Genomic DNA, 20,381 nt, shown 5'->3' on the forward strand with positions numbered 1-20,381 from the left:
GTGGTTTGCCGCACCTGCGGGACCGCAGATGCAGATTCTGGGTCGTAGGTGCGGATAAGGGGACTTAAGTGAAAACCGCAGAAGCGGTTCCTTTGACCGCAGAAGAGGTAGCACAGAAGCGAAAATGTACCACAGGTGCGAACAACCTGGGTCAAAAGGTATAAAAAGATTTCCTTCGCGAATTTGGGTTATTTTTCATAAATTTTCAACGGGAAGAAGCTTTGGGGAGCATTTTCAAGGGAAATTTTCAGAGGGATTCATTAAGGTAAGGTCTTTGGTCCTTAAGCTTGTTATTGTAATGATTTTTATCATTGTAAGCATGAAATTTGAAGGAAAATCAGTGGTAAATTGGGGGTTAGGGCTTGGTTAATTAGAGAGCTTTGAGTGGTGATTTGAGGGTCCATTTGAGGTCCGATTTTATTACTTTTGTTATGATTGAACTCATGAGACCATAAGGATTCTGAAAATGTAAATTTTACCTGATTCCGAGATGTGGGCCCGAGGGCATTTTGGTTATTTTTTTCCTAATTTGCGTATTAGCTTAGAATTAATTAGTGGAATCAGTTACTTGAAGTTATATTTATATTATGCAATTGAATTGAATAGATTTGGGCCATTTATAGTCGAGTACTCGTGGCAAGAGCGTGGTTTCTGGTTGATTATTTGAGCCGGTTCGATGTAAGTGGCTTGCCTAACCTTGTGTGGGGAACTCCCCTTAGGATTTGGTTTTGTTGATATTTGAAATACCTTGTACGTGAGGTGACGAGTGTGTACTTGTGCCAAATATTGAAAATATTGTTTTTGTTAATTAACTATAATTGTACTTCTTTTCCTGTCTATACTAATTGCAATTTAAGCTCACTATTAGCTTAGGGAAGCATGTATAATTGACTTAATTACTTTATTTGCTCAAACTGCCATATTTGAATTCTGTGCAGCATGCTAGGTTAGAAATACCTATTTTACCTTGGTATGAAATTTGAATTGAATTGAGTGTTCTTCGTGTTGATGCTGTGTATTTACTTTGGGACTACAAGACGGTATCCCAGGAGATCCCCCTGCATATTTACTTTTGGGACTACGGGATTTGTATTCTGAGAGATCCCTATGCACTTTTATATTAGAACTACAAGACTGCACCTAGTAGATTCTCCCAATACTGGATATTTACATTTGGGACTACGGATTGGTATTCCGGGAGATCCCCGTGAATTATGAGTTGGAATACGGGATGACACCCAAGAGATCCACTGGATATTTATATTTGGGACTATAGGACGGTATCCAGGGAGATCCCCAATTGTTATCTTTGTGTTGAGCTGTATTCCTTTCTATGATTATTTTGTCTTTGTTGTAGTTGTTGTTCTTTCTATCCCGTGTTACTTCTTACTGTTGCACTTAGTTATACGGTCTTATTCTATACTGTTATACCTTGTTTTTCATTTAAACTCAGTAGAGCCCTAACCTTCCTCGTCGCTACTCGACCGAGGTTAGGCTTGGCACTTACTGAGTACCACTGTGGTGTACTCATGCCCTTTCTGCGCATGTTTTTCATGTGCAGATCCAAGTACTTCGACTCAGCCCTATTACTCTTGAGGCGAGGCGATTCTCCAGAGATTTCGACGTATATCTGCCGCGTCCGCAGACCGATGAGTCCCTTTCCATTCTCCCTTATAATATCAGCCCTTCTGTATTTACTTTTGTTTAGACATTCCAGAGTTAGATACTTGTAGTTATTCAATAGCTTGTGATTCCATGAGATTCCAGGTTTTGGGAAATGTTGTTTCAGCTTGAGAGTTGTATTGTATATGCCGGGCGACATCTTAAACGCTTCATTTTAATATTTTTCTACAGTTTTGGCTAGTTTATTTCTGTTTCTTTTTCTTTTTCCGCAATTTATTATGCTTACCTACTCTAGAGACTAGGTGCCGCTACGACAGTTCACGGAGGGCGAACTCGGGTCGTGACATAATCCTAAATTAATGAAGAGGAAATTACTAATCTAAAATTGAAAGCTAAAATGTAAAAATGAGCAATATTTTTTGTGATTTTTCATTTTAATAAAGCAATCAATTACTTAATTAACCTTAAGATATGAACACAAAATCTAATATGCAATGCATGATATTTTTGACATTTTTGGGGCATTTTCATGATTTTAACCAAATTAAACGTACACAAAAATGCAAACCATTAATAAAATCCTACAAAAATCCTTTAAAGTTGCAAATAATTTAGAAAGAATTTATTTTCTATAATTTTGGTGGAGTATTTCTAATAGGGCTAAAATCACATGCTCACACGTCCGAGTGTTGACTTCTGTTGACTTTTTCAATACTGACCAAAATTGAATTCTTTGCAATCGTGGGTAGTTCTTAAGGCTTAATTTGAATCGATTGGTTGATAATTGGCTTGATTCTATTGGTTCGAAGGCTTGTTTAAAATGCAAAGTTGTGGTTGAGCTTTGAGTTTGGTCTTTGGAGCGAGCTAAGTGTCGTGGTTAACCTTGACTTGAGGGATTATGACTTATTTGTCTATTTACTATGTCTTTAGATGTTGGGTCCAACGTATATGTTAGGTGACGAATACTTATGTATTGTTGTCGGGTTAAAGCATGTGGGTGGGACATTGTTTCATGCATTTATTGCTTCTTTGATAATGATATCCATGCTTAGACAAGTTATTTGTTAAATTGATCATTCTTATTGTGTTTATGAGCTTTTGAGATAATTGGGTATTGATTCCAAGTTGAGATTGATATTGTTGAACCGTTGTTGAAGTAAGGCTTGAAGTTGTTGATCCTATCACCCTGTTATTATTGTTGATTGTTATGTGGTAAGGGAGAGTGTCAATGCACGAAGGGTGATGTCGTGTCGCATGTGAGTGCTAATGCATGAAGGGTGATGGCATGCCATATTGTGAGTGTTAATGCACGAAGGGGGATGTCGTGCCATGTTATGAAAGTTAATGCACGAAGGATGATGCCATGCAGTTCCTATTGATTTATACTGTGAGTGATAGTAAAAGCATGAATGGTGATGCCGTGCATATCGGGCCCCTTTTTTTCTTGTGAAATCGAGTTGCGACATTTTTGGGACAACTCCCTTTTGAGAGGGTAGGGAATTGGGATTGAAAGAGTCGCCACCTAACTTATTAAGGTGCGTTAGGAAACCTAGAGCAGATAACTCATGTTACTAGTTTACATCACTAGAGATCGGGTAAGGGCTCAGAATTGCCTTGAGGGGAAGGTGCTAGGCACCCCTCGAGGTTCACAATGGTGGGTCCCGACCGAACTTAACTTAAGAATTAGTTTAATAAAGAAGCAAGAGGAATATTTAATAGGGATGGGGGTTCTGAATTTTTTAGCTTACAGAATCACCCCGTGCAACATAAATTATACTTCGTAACTTTCTGGAGTCGGGGTATTACTCATATTATTCAGCAGGCACAGACTATCATCTCCTGCTATCCGATTATTATCTTTAAGTTGTAACCTAAAACGCTCTAATTGATTCTAGTTCAATCCCTATGTGTGCACTACCTATCCCTTACCTACGGCCCTAGAGGTATTAGGACCTCTACTTAGGATAGTTCTAGACTAAGCCTAGATTGCTCAAAAATGTAAAACTCTAGGAGAAAAACAAAAACAATTAGGACTTTCCGATAGTAAGCAAATATAGGCTCATACTGACCTCCACACATAAACAACAAAGCACACAATTGATTCAACTAACCTTATTAACCTTAAAATCCTGTAGGCAGGATGTCTATACGATAAAATAGAGTGCAGAGGCAATTTTATTAATGCAGGTGTTAAAACCTGTTGTTTGCCTACTGATTTTTGCTCAGCATGGTCTGGGCAGTTCAGGCAGTAATACATCACAATTATAAATTTAGAATTATTAAATCCTAAAACTATATCGCCTAAGTGATTGCCAAGGACGATTGTATTCAGAATCAATTGATAGAATCCTATCGGCATAATTTCTACGAGTTTGATGATTACAGACCTATAGACATGATTTTTAGGTGTAGCACTAACTTTAACTAACAGAGATTGGTTATATTCCCTTTTAATCATATAGGCATGATCTCTAGCTGTTGTACTTATTAAGTCCTATAGGCATGATTTATGGGTTTGAAGCTGGTTTTAATCCTATAGGCATGGTATCCACTACTGAATTAATTTGAATCCTCTAGGCATAATTTCTAGACTGATTTATTATCCTATAGGCATGATTTTTACAAGCTGTGTATGGGCAGAAATTATGTAGATTGCCAGAAAATCGATCAAATCAAACACCGAGGTCCTATTGGCATGATTGCTAATGTACATTTGTTGGATTGATAGATCCTACGAGAATGATTTGTAGTATGCATTTTAATGCCAATCCTATATGCAGGACTTCTAATATGCAAACACAAAATTAACATCATCAATGAAAATCCTATATGGAGGATTCCTAAACACAGTATAGAACTCATACAATTTTTACCAAATGAACAGAATTGACAGCATAACTAAATCCTATAGGCAGGATTTCTACCCAGTTTAGCAAAAAGAGATAAGAAAACCCCCAAGCATTATTAAATATCCCAGAATCTGTTATTACAAAGTTATCACAGACTAAAATAGCAAATAAATTACGTAATAGTAGTGAGACACTACATGGAGCCTTCATTAGGCCCAAATAAACCTGGAAGCCAGGCCTTCCAACCATAACAACTTTAAGGCACAACATAGTGATTCATCCATATATAGCACATTAGAACCAGGTTTTCATTGTGTCAAAGTTCCCAAGGGCCTCAGGGACCCAGGGCAATGCTCAGACCAGAACTGTACATTCAGAAGATAGCTCATAAGAGATTGGAAAACTAGTCTCCAATGTATCAGAGTTCATAGGAATCTCATGTGGACCCTGAGCAGTGCTCACACTAGAGTGGTTGAGAACCTAAGGGACTAAGAGTGGGGGTTTTAAAATCAGTACATAAAAGAGGTAGGAGAAGTTTTAAAACAGTTTGCTTTTAGAAGAAATAAGGTTTAAAACACAGGATTGCATTCAGAACGAAAATAGTAAAGATTGCAAAGTACATAGTTTCAAACATGTTAATTCAGAAGAGAGAATTAATAACACTAGGGAGCATGCTAACATTTAAGACAACTATATTTTAATCACATAAGCAATTAGGAATAACAATTAAGTTGGCCAGACACATACGAAAATCTAAAGAGCTAGGATTAATGAACTAAATTCATGCTAAAAGTATTATAGGGATACTAAGTTCAGAACATCGTAGCATTAACAAATGGTGCGTGAAACAAATTTAGGCATCACGCTAACTTATAAGAGGATTCATATTATTCAAACTAGTTAATCTTAAAGTAACAATGTCACTCATAGGACTAGATGAGATCATAGAATCACATAAAATGACAGAATCATACTTCAAATTAAAACATGCTCGTCGAGCAAAGAATAGAGAATGAAATTACAAAAAAATTAGGGTATACCAGTTAAGTAAGAAAGCATGTAAATATGCCACAACAGTTAAGTTCCAAAATAACTTGGCCTTTAATTTCAGCCGGCCAAAACCAACAACAATGAGCACATAATCAGAGTGAAAGAACCATGTTTTTTAGTGAGAGTATGAGAGTTCGATTCTGTCCTAAAAGGAAGAGGGGAGAGGGTTTAAATAGTGTTCAATTAGGCAGACAAATAAGGGAATAAATCAGACGTACACAAATAAGGAATGAGAGTAATTCTATAATCAATTTGAAGTCGAGTTCAATCAATTAGCAAGACATAACAACATGTAATCAGGCAAGTACTAACTAGACTAAGGTAGGTATTATACAAAACCAATCAGCAGTCAAATGCAGGATCAACTAAGGTAAGGAACTAATGAGAACATGGTGAATCGAGCAAAATAAAGAAACATCAGTACCATATGAGAAAGGAAAGATTAAATTCTCAGTAAAATATCTCAAAACCCTAATTTTTGGGTAAACCATAAAATCAGCGGAGTGAAATAAGGTAGCCAAGAGAATATTAAAAAGGAAACCCACAAAATCAGCACAATATCACGTAATGAAATTATACATGAGCATAAAAGATAATAGAATCGACTAAGATCTGAAAACCCTAATTTTCAGTAAACACAAATTGATAGAGCAATAAAGGCAAAGGATCGTTTGTTTTAATAAAAGAACATAGACAGAGAATTATTAGAGAAAACATGAGATTTGAACCAAATTGTCATGACCCAAGTTCACCCTCCGTGAATTGTCGTGAAGGCACCTAGTCTCTACGACTAGGTAAGCCTAACAATTGTGGAAAAGGAAACAAAATGCGGAAAAACTAATAAAAACTCAAGATAAACAAATATAAAGGTGTTTAAGATGCCGCTCGGCATGTACTAATACAAGATCTTAAAAACTTGAACAACTTCCCAAAATCGGGAATCTCATGAAAACACAAGCTATGGATACTACATTATGCTCTAACTCCAGAATGTCTAAATCAAGATAAATACAGAAGGGCTAAAACTATAAGAGGGAATGGAAACGGACTCCTCGGTCTGCGTACGCGATAGATATACCTCGAAGTCTCTGGAGAATCGCCTCACCTCAAGGGTAGTAGGACTGAGTCAAAGTACCTGGATCTGCAAACGGAAAACATGTGCAAGAAAGGGCATGAGTACACCACAGCGGTACCTAGTAAGTGCCAAACCTAACCTCAGTCGAGTAGTGATGACGAAGGTCATGTCCCTACCGGTCATATACAATAATATATAACGAAAAGAAGCAGTATTAAAGTAACACAGGGTAATAAGAGTAGCAACAACTATAACAGAGACAAAATAATCACAGAAGGAATATAACTCAACATAGAGATAACAAGGGGGGATCTCCTAGGATACCGTCTTGTAGTCCCAAATGTAAATATTGTTTACCGTGAAAATGGTAATAACAATTAAATTTTTTGATGTGACTCTAAAAATACGTAATCTATTTTTATGCGGGTTTATTAATCAGTTGATGCTAAGTATATGAGATTTAGAGACGTAATAGAGTTAGGGAGATGAGGAAGGATTGCCTGCCCCCGGGCCAAAAAATGATAATAATAAGCGAGAGATGCTTTCACGGGGCGATGTCGCTCAAAGCAAGGCAATAGGGGACCGAGGTTTCGGAGAGGAAGCATCGTCCTAGCCTGCTACATCCGTGATTCCTGGTTCTGGAAAGAAGGTTTTTCCATTACTATCGCCCTCTTATTTCTGTCGGCAGTACTTCGGGGAATGCTAGGAACCTGGGATTGCATACACCGAGCGACTGTGCTTCAACAGGGGACAATTTTTTCAGGGATGAAGGAACTAGATTATCAGGCGTGCGCTCGGCCTTCGAGGAAGCCCAGCGGCTTCACTTTGTGGTAAATTTCCGCATAGGTCTTTCGAGCTTCGCGCCTTTCCTTCCTTATTGGGTTTTTTTTGCAGGCGTTTGACAAGCTTAAGTCTGGGCTGCTTCATTGTGAAGCCAGGCTACGGAAATCTCTAGGTGAGGAGAGATCCCTTAGGCTCCTTTGTGATGAAAAGGAAGTCGAGCTGGTACACTTGCAGTATGAGGTGGGCCGGAGCTTGAATTACGAGAACCATTTGAAGGAGCAAGTAATTTTTTGTCTTGGGTGAGCGTGCGCCCCGCCTCCTAGTTCTTGAGGCTAATGCTTAGTTTATTTCAGTTGCCGAAAAAGACGGAGGCCCTAGAGCGCCTTCGAGATGAAGTTAGCTAAGCCAGACGTGAATATTATAAGCTGAGAGCTCAGGCGGAGGCTCAAGCTTTAGAGGGGAAGGACGCTCTGGCTAAAGTTCCTGCTTTTGAATCCCAACTTTGCTTAACCCGTGATAATGCTTCGGTTTAGATAGACATAATTGTGAAGCTTGAGTCCGAGCTTTCGAAGGTCAGGGCTGAGATCGTTAATGCTTGGGCAGAAGCTGCGATAAATTGGACTAAGGCTGACCGGGAGATGGCGATCTATTCAAAGGATGCTGCCGATGCTCAAGCTGAGCTGAGAAGGATCCTCGACCGTGAAGGGAGGGTTGAAGAATATGCTCGCTGCAAATCTCGAAGAAAGACCCTCGAAGAGATTTGTGCTAGAGGCTTCGCCCTCTCGGAGTAATTGGCACTACCAAGGGCGGACGAGCGTGATGCTCGGTTGCTTTTGCCCGATGCTGAAGAAAGCAAAATGAGGTCGGCAGGCTGTATCCCCACGGTGGGGGCATAGATTTTTCCATCTGTATGTAGCATTTTCAAAACATGTTTGTAGATGAAGATTACGCCTTTTCGCACAAGTGTATGTAAGAAAACCTTACGGACTTATTTCTTTTGTATCTTTTTTCTGCCTTGAATTTTGCCAGGTGGACTGGTTTTGAGTTGGTAGGAACCCTTAGAGTCGTGATATGGCCCTGGGGCTCATTAGGCTGGACCGGGGGGCTCTTACGCGCTTGGTCAATGTGACCTTTAGTAATAAGCTGGCATTTGAGCTCTCATTCTTTTGTTCAAACGTTTTTGGTTTAGTCTTTGACTCGGGTTTCGACTTAAGCTCATTTGATCCTCAGGCTTTTACGTTTGCGTGGGCTAGCGACAATGGCTCTTACACCTTGGGCCGAAGTGGCCTTTTAATGTAAGCTGGCGACAGTGGCTCTTACGCTTTGCCCTTAGGCATATATAGTTAACTATTTTGGGTTCAGTCTACGAGTCGGGTTTCGACTCGAGCTCAATCGACCCTCAAGTTTTCCAAATTGTGTGGGCTGGCGACAATGGCTCTTACGCCTTGAGCCGAAATGGCCTTTTGATGTAAGCTGGCGACAATGGCTCTTACGCTTTGCCCTTAGGAATATATAGTTAACTATTTTGGGTTCAGTCTCCAAGTCGGGTTTTGACTCGAGCTAAATCGACCCTTAAGTTTTCCAAATTGTGTGGGCTGGCGACAATGGCTCTTATGCCTTGGGCCGAAGTGGCCTTTTAATGTAAGCTGGCGACAATGGCTCTTATGCTTTGCCCTTGGGCATATATGTTTAACTATTTTGGATCCTGTCTCCGAATCGGGTTACGACTCGAGCTTATTTTGACCCTCAAGTTTTCAAATTTCAAGCTGGCGGCAATGGCTCTTACACTTTTGGTCGATGCAACCTTTTGTGTGTGTCGCCTTAAGGCTCATTAGGCTTTATTTTCCTCTCGTTAAGGACTTTTGAAATAATTTTTGCCTGACTCGTCGTCGGTTCAGGAAGAACCTCGATTTCAAGTAACTTGTGGCAATGTTCGAGCATCTCTGGAGGTTTGGCTCAGATGATGAGTAGCTTGAAGCCTGTGATTTGGAGCTGAAATAGTAGAAGCTCTTTTGCCTAAGCCGAGGGTAGACTGTTTAACCCGTTCTTTCCGAAATAGATTCAGAGTAATTGAAGGCCTGTGTGGGCTGGCGATAATGGCTCTTATGCCTTATAGCGACAGTCGGGCATCCCCGAGTCGCGTTAGTTCGGCTGGCCATTTTTCTTATTGAAAAAGTAACGCAATTAAGTCAATTAGACATGTTTCTCTAAGTTAACAACGGGTTTAAATTGCAAGCAGTATAAACAGGAAAAGAAACGCAATTAAAATTACTTAAAGAAAATTGGATTTTCAACAATTAGCACAAGTACGCACTCGTCACCTCACGTACAAGGCATTTCAAATAACAGTAATATCAAATCCTAAGGGGAGTTCTCCCACACAAGGTTAGACAAGCCACTTTCCTCGAACCAGCTCAAAATCAATCTGAAACCATGTTCTTGCCACGAGTACTCGACTCCAGATGGCCCAAATATATTCAAATCAATTGCATAAAGTAAGTAACACTTCAAGTAACTGATTCCACTAATTAGTTCTAAGCTAATACGCGAAATTAGGAAAAATGACCAAAACGCCCTTCGTACCCATGTCTTGGAATCGGGTAAAATTTACATTTTTAGAATCCACATACTCTCACGAGTCTAACCATATCAAAATTATCCAAATTCAATGTCAAATCCCCAATCAAAATTCAAAATTTATGTCTAAAAACTTTCCCCCAGTTTTCATCCAAATGTCGAAAATAATGAATTCATGTTTAGATTATTGGGTTACAAGCAAAAATGAGTTAAGAATCGTTACCTAATCGATATCTCTGAAAATCCCTCAAAACCTCTCTAAAATCCGAGCTCCCAAGCTCTAGTTTTCACAAAAATGGTTAAACCCTCAATTTTTGAACTTAAACATAATGCCCAGGTATTCTTTCTTCGCGAATGCGGAAGGACCCTAGCGTTCACGAAGTACAACTTCATTTGGGTCCAGCCTTCCCTCATCGCGAACGCAATGCACCATTTCCTCCTCATACGCGAACGCAGAACTATCCTCGTGAACGCGCAGGTATAAGGCCTCCGAGCTTTGTAATGCGGGAGCACCTTCGCGAACGCGAAGCATTAAACCTCCCCCAGCCCCAGCTCCTCTTCGCAAACGTGAGACCCCACTCGCGAACGCGAAGAAGGAAACCAGAACTAGGCTACTCCAATTTTTTGCAATTTTTCTAAGTTCCAAAATGACCCGTTGAGCATCCGAAACACACCCGAAGCCCTCGGGACCTCAACCAAATATGCCAACCAATCCTAAAACATCATTCAAACTTGTTCCAATCTTCGGAACGCTCAAAACAACAATTTTGCATAGGATTCAAGCCTAAGAACTCCAAAAACTCTCAAATTACGCTTTCGATCAAAAAGTCTATCAAACCTCGTCCGAATGACCTGAGATTTTGCAAGAACGTCACATTCAGCACTACGGAGCTACTCAAATATCCGGAATTCAACTTTCGGCATTCCAAGCCTAAATAAGCTACGGACCTCCAAAACACAATCCGAACACGCCCCTAAGCCCGAAATCACCCAACGGTACTAACGGAACCAACGGAATTCCATTCTGAGGCCGTCTTCATACTACTCCAACTACAGTCCAAATTCTAAAGCCTAAGCTCTCATTTAGGGTCTAAGTGTCCCAAAACACTCCGAAAATCAAAACCAAACATCCCGGCAAATCAAAATAGCAGAAACCAACACAGAGAAAGTAGTTTATAGGGGATCGGGGCATTAATTCTTAAAACTACCCGCTAAGTCGTTACATTTTCTTGCACTTAAACATTTGTTCATCCTCGAACGAGCAAAGAGACATACCTAAAGTAGTGAAAAGATGAGGGTAACTACTGCGCATATCCGGCTCGATCTCCTAGGTCACCTCCTCGAGCGACTAACCCCGCCACTGAACCTTCACTAATGCAATGTTATTTGACCTTAGCTTCTGAACCTACCTGTCCAATATTGCCACTGGCTCCTCAACATACGATAGATCCTTGTCCAACTAGACTGAACTGAAATCTCACATATGTGACAGATCACTGTGATACCTCCAGAGCATCGAAACATGAAATACCGGATGAAATTCTACCAAGCTGGGAGGTAAGGCAAACTCATAAACAACCTCCCCAACACGCCTCAATATCTCAAAAGGGACAATAAACCTCAGACTCAACTTTCATTTCTTCCCAAATCTCATAACGCCATTTATAGGCAAAACCCGAAGCAGAACCCGCTCTCCAACTATATAGGAACATCACGAACCTTCCGGTTCGTGTAACTCTTCTGTCTGGACTGGGCTGTACGAAGTCTATCCTGAATCACCTTAAACTTCTCCAAAGCATCCTGAACCAAGTATGTGCCGAATAATCTAGCCTCACCCGACTCGAACCAACCCACCGGGGATCCACACCGCCTACCATATAAAGTTTCATACGGTGCCATCTGAATGCTGGACTGGTAGCTGTTGTTGTAGGCAAACTCTGCCAATGGCAAGAACTGATCCTAAGACCCTCCAAACTCAATCACACACGCACGGAGCATATCCTCAAAAATTTGAATAGGGCGCTCGAACTGTCCGTCCGTCTGAGGGTGAAATATTGTGCTCAACTCCACCCAATTACCCAACTCATGTTGTACGGCCCTCCAGAACCGTGATGTGAACTAAGTACCTATATCTGAAATGAATGAAACTGGAATACCATGCAGACAAACAATCTCCCTGATATAAATCTCCGCCAACCGCCCCGAAAAATAGGTAGTACACATAGGAATGAAGTGCGCGGACTTGGTCAGCCGATCCACATTCACCCAAATGGCATCAAATTTTCTCAAAGTCCGAGGAAGTCCAACTACAAAATCCATGGTGATCGGCTCCCACTTCCATTCTGGAATCTCTATCTGCTGAAGCAAACCCACCCGGTCTCTGGTGCTTATACTTCACCTGCTAACAATTGAGGCACCGAGCTACAAACCCAACTATATCTTTCTTCATCCGCCTCCACCAATAGTGCTGCCTCTAATCCTGGTGCATCTTCGCGACACTCGGATGAATGGAATACCACGAACTATGGGCCTCTTATAAGATCAACTCCCGAAGCCCAACAACATTGGGTACACAAATGCGACCCTGCATCATCAATACCCCATCATCACCAATAGTCACATCCCTGGCATCACTATGCTGAACCTTGTCCTTGAGGACAAGCAAATGAGGGTCATGAAACTGACACTCCCTGATACTATCAAATAATGAGGACCGAGAAGCCACGCAAGCTAGAACCCGACTGGACTCCGAAAGATCTAATCTCACAAACTAGTTGGCTAAGGCATGAACATCCATCACCATGGGCCTCTTTGCTGCTGGTAAATAAGCTAAACTTCCCAAACTCTCTGCCCGACGACTCAAAGCATCGGCCACCACATTGGCCTTGCCCGAGTGATACAACATAGTGATATCATAGTCTTTCAGCAGATCTAACCACCTCCTCTGGCGCAAATTAAGATCCTTCTACTTGAATATATGCTGCAAACTCTGATGGTCAGTATAAATCTCACAAGGCACACCGTATAAATAATGATGCCAGATCTTCAAGGCGTGAACAATAGCAGCAAACTTGAGATCATGGACAGGATAATTCTTCTCATGTAACTTCAACTGTCTGAACGCGTAGGCAATCACCCTACTATCCTGCATCAAAACCGCTCCAAGGCCAATCATCGAGGCATCACAATAGACAGTATAAGACCCCGAACCTATAAGCAATATTAAAATTGGGTTTGTAGTTAAAGTTGTCTTGAGCTTCTGAAAACTTGCCTCACACTCTTCCATCCACTAGAACGGGGCACACTTCTTGGTTAGCCTGGTCATAGGGGCTGCAATGGTTGAAACCACTCAACAAAACAACGGTAATAGCCTGCCAAGCCAAGAAAACTGCAGATCTCTGTAGCTGAAGATAGTGTAGGCCAACTCTACACTGCTTCCACTTTCTTCAGATCCACTTTTATCCCCTCACTAGAAACCTCGTGACCCAAGAATGCCACAGAATCCAACCAAAACTCACATAGAACATAGCATATAACTTTTTTTTCCTCAAAGTCTGGAGTACTATCCTTAGGTGCTTCTCGTGATCTTCCTGACTCCAGGAATACACCAGAATATCATCAATAAAGACAATGACGAACGAGTCAAGATATGGCCGGAAGACACTGTCCATCAAATGCATAATGGCTGCTGGGGCATTGGTCAGCCCAAACGACATAACAAGGAACTCGTAATGACCATATCGAGTCTTGAAAGCAGTCTTCGCGATATCTGGCTCTCGAATCTTCAACTGGTGGTAACCTGAATGCATGTCAATCTTAGAAAACACTCGTGCACCTTGTAGCTAGTCAAATAGATCATCAATACGAGGTAAAGGATAATGGTTATTCACTGTAACATTGTTCAACTGGCGATAATTAAGGCACATACGCAAAGAACCATCCTTCTTCTTAACAAACAAGACAGGAGCACCCCAAGGTGATACACTAAGCCTAATAAAACCCTTATCAAGCAATTCATGTAACTTATCCTTCAACTCCTTCAACTCAGAAGGGGCCACACGATACGGAGGAATAGAAATAGGCTGAGTGTCCGACAACAAATCAATGCCAAAATCAATATCTTTGTCGGGGGGCATGCCCGGAAGATCAGCTGGAAACACATCTGGAAAGTCCCTCACTATTGGAACTGAATCAACTGTAAGGGTATCAATACTGACGTCTCTCACATAAGCTAGATACGCGTCGCATCCCTTCTCAACCATTCACTGAGCCTTAAGGAAAGAAAAACTCTACTGGGAGTGTGATCTAAAGCACCCCTCCACTCAACACGCAGTACACCTGGCATAGCCAGTACCTCAATTTTGGTGTGACAATCAAGAATAACATAATGGGGCGACAACCAGTCCATGCCCAATATAATATCAAAATCTACCATGCTGAGCAACAATAAATCAGCTCTGGTATCAAAACCACTAAGAGCAACTAAACACGACCGATAAACGCGGTCCACAACAAGAGAATCTCCTACAGGAGTAGAAACATAAACAAGGAAACTCAAAGAATTCCGAGGTACACCCAAATGCAGAGCAAAATAAGAAGACACATAAGAATAAGTGGAACCTGGATCAAATAGAACCAAGGCATCTTTGTGACAAATCAATACAATACATGTGATAACAAAATTAGAGGCAACAACCTCGGTACGGGTAGGAAGGGCATAGTATTGGGCCTGGCCTCCCCCTCTACGGCGACCTCTACATCCTCGACCTCCACCTCTAGTTGGCTGAGCAGGTGGAGCTGTAACCATAGCCTGAGAACTCTACGGGGCACGCTGTGGCTGAGAAGCCTGTGGAGGTGCACCTCTCCTAAGTATGGGGCAATCCCTCATCACATGGCGTGTGTTACCACATTCAAAACAAGCTCTGGGAGGATGTGGTTGTTGTGAATGGCTCGGGCCACGTCTACTGGACTGACCACTAAAAGCACCCTGCATAGGAGGCGCACTAGATACTGGAGGTGCACAATAAGGCTCCTAAGGCCTAGGAGGAGCTGGAATACCACTAGTTGCTAGAAGAGCTAACTGAATGGGGTGAGTCATATAACCCCTACCAAGACGACCTGCAGCTGGGGCACGAGCACCAAAATAATGGCCCGACTCTCGAGACCTCTTGGCCTCCCTCTCCTCTCTATACCTAGCATGCATACCCTCAATCCTCCTAACAATTCTCAGCACCTGCTGATAAGAAATATCCATCTCCAACTCACGAGCCATGCTAGACATGATGCTGGGACTAAGCCCCTCAATAAACCGGCAAACCCTCTCATGAACAGTACAAACCAAGGCTGGGGCATGTCTAGCCAAGCTAGTGTAATAGATAACATACTCGAGACAGTCATAGCGCCCTAGAAAAAATGCTCAAACTCTGCGCATCATGCGTCCCTGAGGCTTTGAGGAACATACTCTCTCAGGAACATATCTGAAAACTGAGTCCAAGTCAGGGAAGTAGCCTCATCCGGACTGTCTAACTCATAGGTGCACCACCACTCATAGGTGGCTCTTCGAAGCCGGAAAACAGTGAAGGAAACCCCGCTCGACCCTGATATACCCATGGTACGGAAAATACGGTAGCACTCATCTAGAAATCCTAGAGCATCATCTGATGCTAGACCACTGAATACGGGAGGCTTGTTCTTTTTGAACCTCTCAAGCCTCAGCTGCTCATTCTCGGAAATCGCTGCCCTGTCCTCGGGTTGATCTCGAACTGTAGGTTGTACAGGAATAATCTCTAGGACGTGCTCAACATGCACTCGCTGCTTAGGAGTGTAGGCGGTGGGAGTCTGTGCTCCTTCCCTAGCCTTAGATATAGCTGCAGCAAGGGGAAACAACCCTGCCTGAGCCAAAGTAGTGTGCATGCTCAAGAACTGCGTAAAAGTCTCCTAGAGCACTGGAGTAGTAGTAGCAGTAGGCGTATCCGGTGCCTGGACTCCGGTTGGAATTGCTAGTGGTACCTCGGTGGCAGCTCGTGCAAATGCTCTAGCTGTACCACGCGCGCGTCCTCGGCCTCTGACGGCTGTAGTAGGGGGCGCAGGTGCCTGATCATCTCGGGTAGTATGTGTCTTCACCATCTGTGAGAGAATAGAAGGCAGAAGTTTAGAGTTGTGATATCAAAAATCTTGCACGACAAGGAAATCAAATTAAGTGGAACTTTTCCTAATAGTTACATAGCCTCTCGTAGATAAGTACAGACGTCTCTATGCCGATCCGCGAGACTGTAATAAACGAGCTTGTGATTCATGACTCCTATAAACCTAGAGCTCTGATACCAACTTGTCATGACCCCAGTTTGCCCTCCGTGAACTATCGTGACGGCACCTAGTCTCTACGACTAGGTAAGCCTAACAAATGCAAAAATAAATAAATTGCGGAAAAAATAATTAAATACCAAATAATAAAGTAGAACAGTGTTTAAGATGCCGCTCGGAATATACAATACAAACTCTCGAAAACTTAACAACACTTCCCAAAACCCGGAATCTCATGAAAACACAGTCCTTTGAATGTCTGGAAGTATCTAACTCCAGAATGTCTAACAAAAGAAAGTAAAGAAGAGCTAATACTTAAAGAGGGAATAGAAAGGGACTCCTCGGTCTGTGGACGTAACAGATATACCTCGAAGTCTCTGGGAAAGTCGCCTCACCTCAAGGGTGATAGGACTGAGTAGAAGTACCTAGATCTGCACATGAAAAACATGCACAAAAAGGGCATGAGTACACCACAACGATACTTAGTAAGTGCCAAGTCTAACCTCGGTCGGGTAGTGACGAGGAAAGACAGGGTCCTACTGAGATTAAATGAAATATAAGGTATAACAATATAAAACGAGACAGTATAAATAAGTTCAACAGTAAGAAATAACATAGAATAGAAGAACAACAACAACTATAACAGAGACATGTTAATCACGGAAAAGAGCACCGCTCAACTCAGAGATAACAACCGGGGATCTCCTAGGATACCGTCTTGTAGTCCCAATATACATATCCAGTGGATCTCCCGGGATACCATACCATAGTCCAACTCATAGTGCACAGGTATCTACCGGAATCCCGATCCGTAGTCCCAAATGTAAATACCCAGCACTGGGGGAATCTACCAGGTGTAGTCCTGTATTTCCAATATAAAAGTGCAGTGGGATCTTCCGGAATACCGATCCGTAGTCCCAAAGTAAACATGCATGGGGATCTCCCGGGATACCATCCCATAATCCCAAAGTAAACACACAACAACAACACGAGGAATACACAATTCATTTCAATTCCATAACAAGGTAAAATAGGTATTTCTACCTAGCATGTTGTACATAATCCAAATAAACAGTTTAAACAAGTAATGCAATTAAGTCAATTAGGAATATTTTTATAAGCTAACAACATGTTTAAATTGTAAGTATTATAAACAGGAAAAGAAACGTAATTAAATTACTTAAAGAAAACTGGATTTTCAACAATTAGCACAAGTACGCACATCATCACCTCACGTACAAGGTATTTCAAATATTAGTAATACCAAATCCTAAGGGGAGTTCCCCCACACAAGGTTAGACAAGCCACTTACCTCGAACTGGCTAAAAATCAACCCAAAACCACGTTCTTGCCACGAGTAATCAACTCCAAATGGCCCAAATCTATTCAAATCAATTGCATAATGTAAAAAACACTTTAAGTAACTGATTCCACTAAATAATTCTAACCTAATACGCGAAATTAGGAAAATCTCCCAAAAAGTCCACGGGCCCACGACTCAGAATCGGGTAAAAGTTACTGATTATGAACCCCCATTCACTCACTAGTCTAACCTTACCAAATTTATCCAAATCCAATGTCAAATCCCCAATCAAAACTCAAAATTTAGGTCTAAGAACTTTCCCCCAATTTTCATCCAAATTCCGAAATTAAATGATGAATTCATGTTTAGATTAATGGGTTACAAGCAAGAAGAAGTTAAGAATTGTTACCCAATGGATATCTCTGAAAATCCCTCAAAACCTCGCTCAAATCCGAGCTCCCAAGCTCTAGATTTCACAAAAATGGATAAACCCTTGATTTTTGAACTTAAACATTCTGCACAGGTGTTCCTTCTCCGCGAACGCAGAATGATCCTCGCGTTTGCGAAATATAACTTCGCTTGGGTCCAACTTTCCCTTATCGTGAACGTGATGTCATGGTCACAAACATGATGCACCATTTCCTCCTCCTACGCGAACGCGGAACTACCTTCGCGAACGTGTAGGTATAAGGCCTCTCAGCTTCACGAACGCGGGAGCACCTTCGCGAATCTGAAGCATTAATCCTCCCCAACCCCAGCTCGTCTTCGCAAATGCGAGACCCCACTCGCGAACGCGAAGAAGGATTTTAGAACTGGGCTGCTGCAATTTTCTGCAATTTTCCTAAGTTCCAAAATGACCCGTTGAGCATCCGAAACACACCCGAGGCCTCCCGGGACCACAACCAAACATGCCAACCAATCCTAAAACATCATTCAAACTTGTTCCAATCTTTGGAACGCTCAAAACAACATCAAAACACCAATTTTGCATAGGATTCAAGCCTAAGAATTCCAAAAACTCTGAAATTACGCTTTCGATCAAAATTTCTATCAAACCTTGACCGAATGACCTGAGATTTTGCAAGCATGTCACATTCAACACTACGGAGCTACTTCAACTTCTGGAATTCCATTCTGACCCCGATATCAAAATCTCACTGTCGAACCGGAAACTTCAAAAATTCAACTTTCAGCATTTCAAGTCTAAATAAACAACGGACCTCCAAAACACAAACCGAGCACGTCCCTAAGCCCGAAATCACCCAACGAAGCTAACGGAACTGACAGAATTCTATTCCGAGGTCGTCTTCACATTGCTGCAACTACGGTTCAAATTCTATAGCCTAAGCTCTCATTTAGGGACTAAGTGACCCAAAACACCCCGAACCTCAAAACCAAACATCCCGGCGAATCAAAATAACAAAAACAAACACGGAGAAAGCAGTTAATAGTGGATCGGGACATTAATTCTTAAAACAACCGGCCGGGTCATTACAACCTTGAAGTATCTGGACAATCTCCTCGCCTCAAAGGTAGTAGGGCAGAGTCGAAGTACAATGATCTACACACAGGTAATATGTGCAGGAAAGGGCATGACTACACTACATCGGTACCCAGTAAGTGTCAAGCCTAACCTCGGTCGAGTAGTGATGAGGAAGGTCAGGGCCCTACCGGTCATATACAATAATATATGAGGAAAAGAAGCAGTATTAAGTAACACAGGGTAATAAGAGTAGCAACAACTATAACAGAGACAAAATAATCACATAAGGAATACAGCTCAACACAAAGATAACAACTGGGGATCTCCTAGGATACCGTCTTGTAGTCCCCAAATGTAAATATCCAGTAGATCTCCCAGGTGTCGTCCCGTAGTCCAACTCATAGTGCGTGGGGATCTACCGGAATCCCGATCCGTAGTCCCAAATGTAAATACCCAGTACTGGGGGAATCTACCGGGTGCAGTCCCGTAGTTCCAATATAATTGTGCAACGGGATCTACCGGAATACAAATCCGTAGTCCCAAAGTAAACATGCAAGCGGATCTCCCGGGATACCGTCCCGTTGTCCCAAAGTAAACACACAGCAGTAACACGAAGAATATTCAGTTCAATCATAATTTCATACCAAGGTAAAATAGGTATTTCTAACCTATCATGCGGCACAGAAATCAAATAAAGCAGTTTGAGCAAGTAAGACAATTAAGTCAATTATACATGCTTCCGTAAGCTAATATTAGGCTTAAATTACAAGTAGTATAAACAGGGAAGAAAACATAGTTATAGTTACTTAATAAAAACCGGATTTTCTACAATTAGCACATGTACGCACTCGTCACCTCACGTACAAGGCATTTCATATTTCAATAATACCAAATCCTAAGGGGAGTTGCCCCCACACAAGGTTAGACAAGCCACTTACCTCGAACCGGCTCAAAAATCAACCCGAAACCACACTCTTTCCACGAGTACTCGACTCCAAATGGCCCAAATCTATTCAAATCAATTGCATAATGTAAATATAACTTCAAGTAACTAATTCAACTAATTAATTCGAAGCTAATACGCAAAATTAGGAAAATCTCCCAAAAAGTCCCCCTGGCCCATTACTCATAATCGGGTAAAACTTACGGATTATAAATCCCCATTTACTCACGAGTCTAACCATACCAAATTTATCCAAATCCAATGTCAAATCCCCAATCAAAACTCGAAAATTAGGTCTAAGAACTTTTCCAAAATTTTCCCCAATTTCTCATCCCAAATCCGAAATTAGATGATGAATTAATGTTTAGATTAATGCGATATAAGCAAAAATG

This window comes from Nicotiana tabacum, chromosome 11 (assembly GCF_000715075.1).
Source record: "Nicotiana tabacum cultivar K326 chromosome 11, ASM71507v2, whole genome shotgun sequence".
Lineage (NCBI taxonomy): Eukaryota > Viridiplantae > Streptophyta > Magnoliopsida > Solanales > Solanaceae > Nicotiana > Nicotiana tabacum.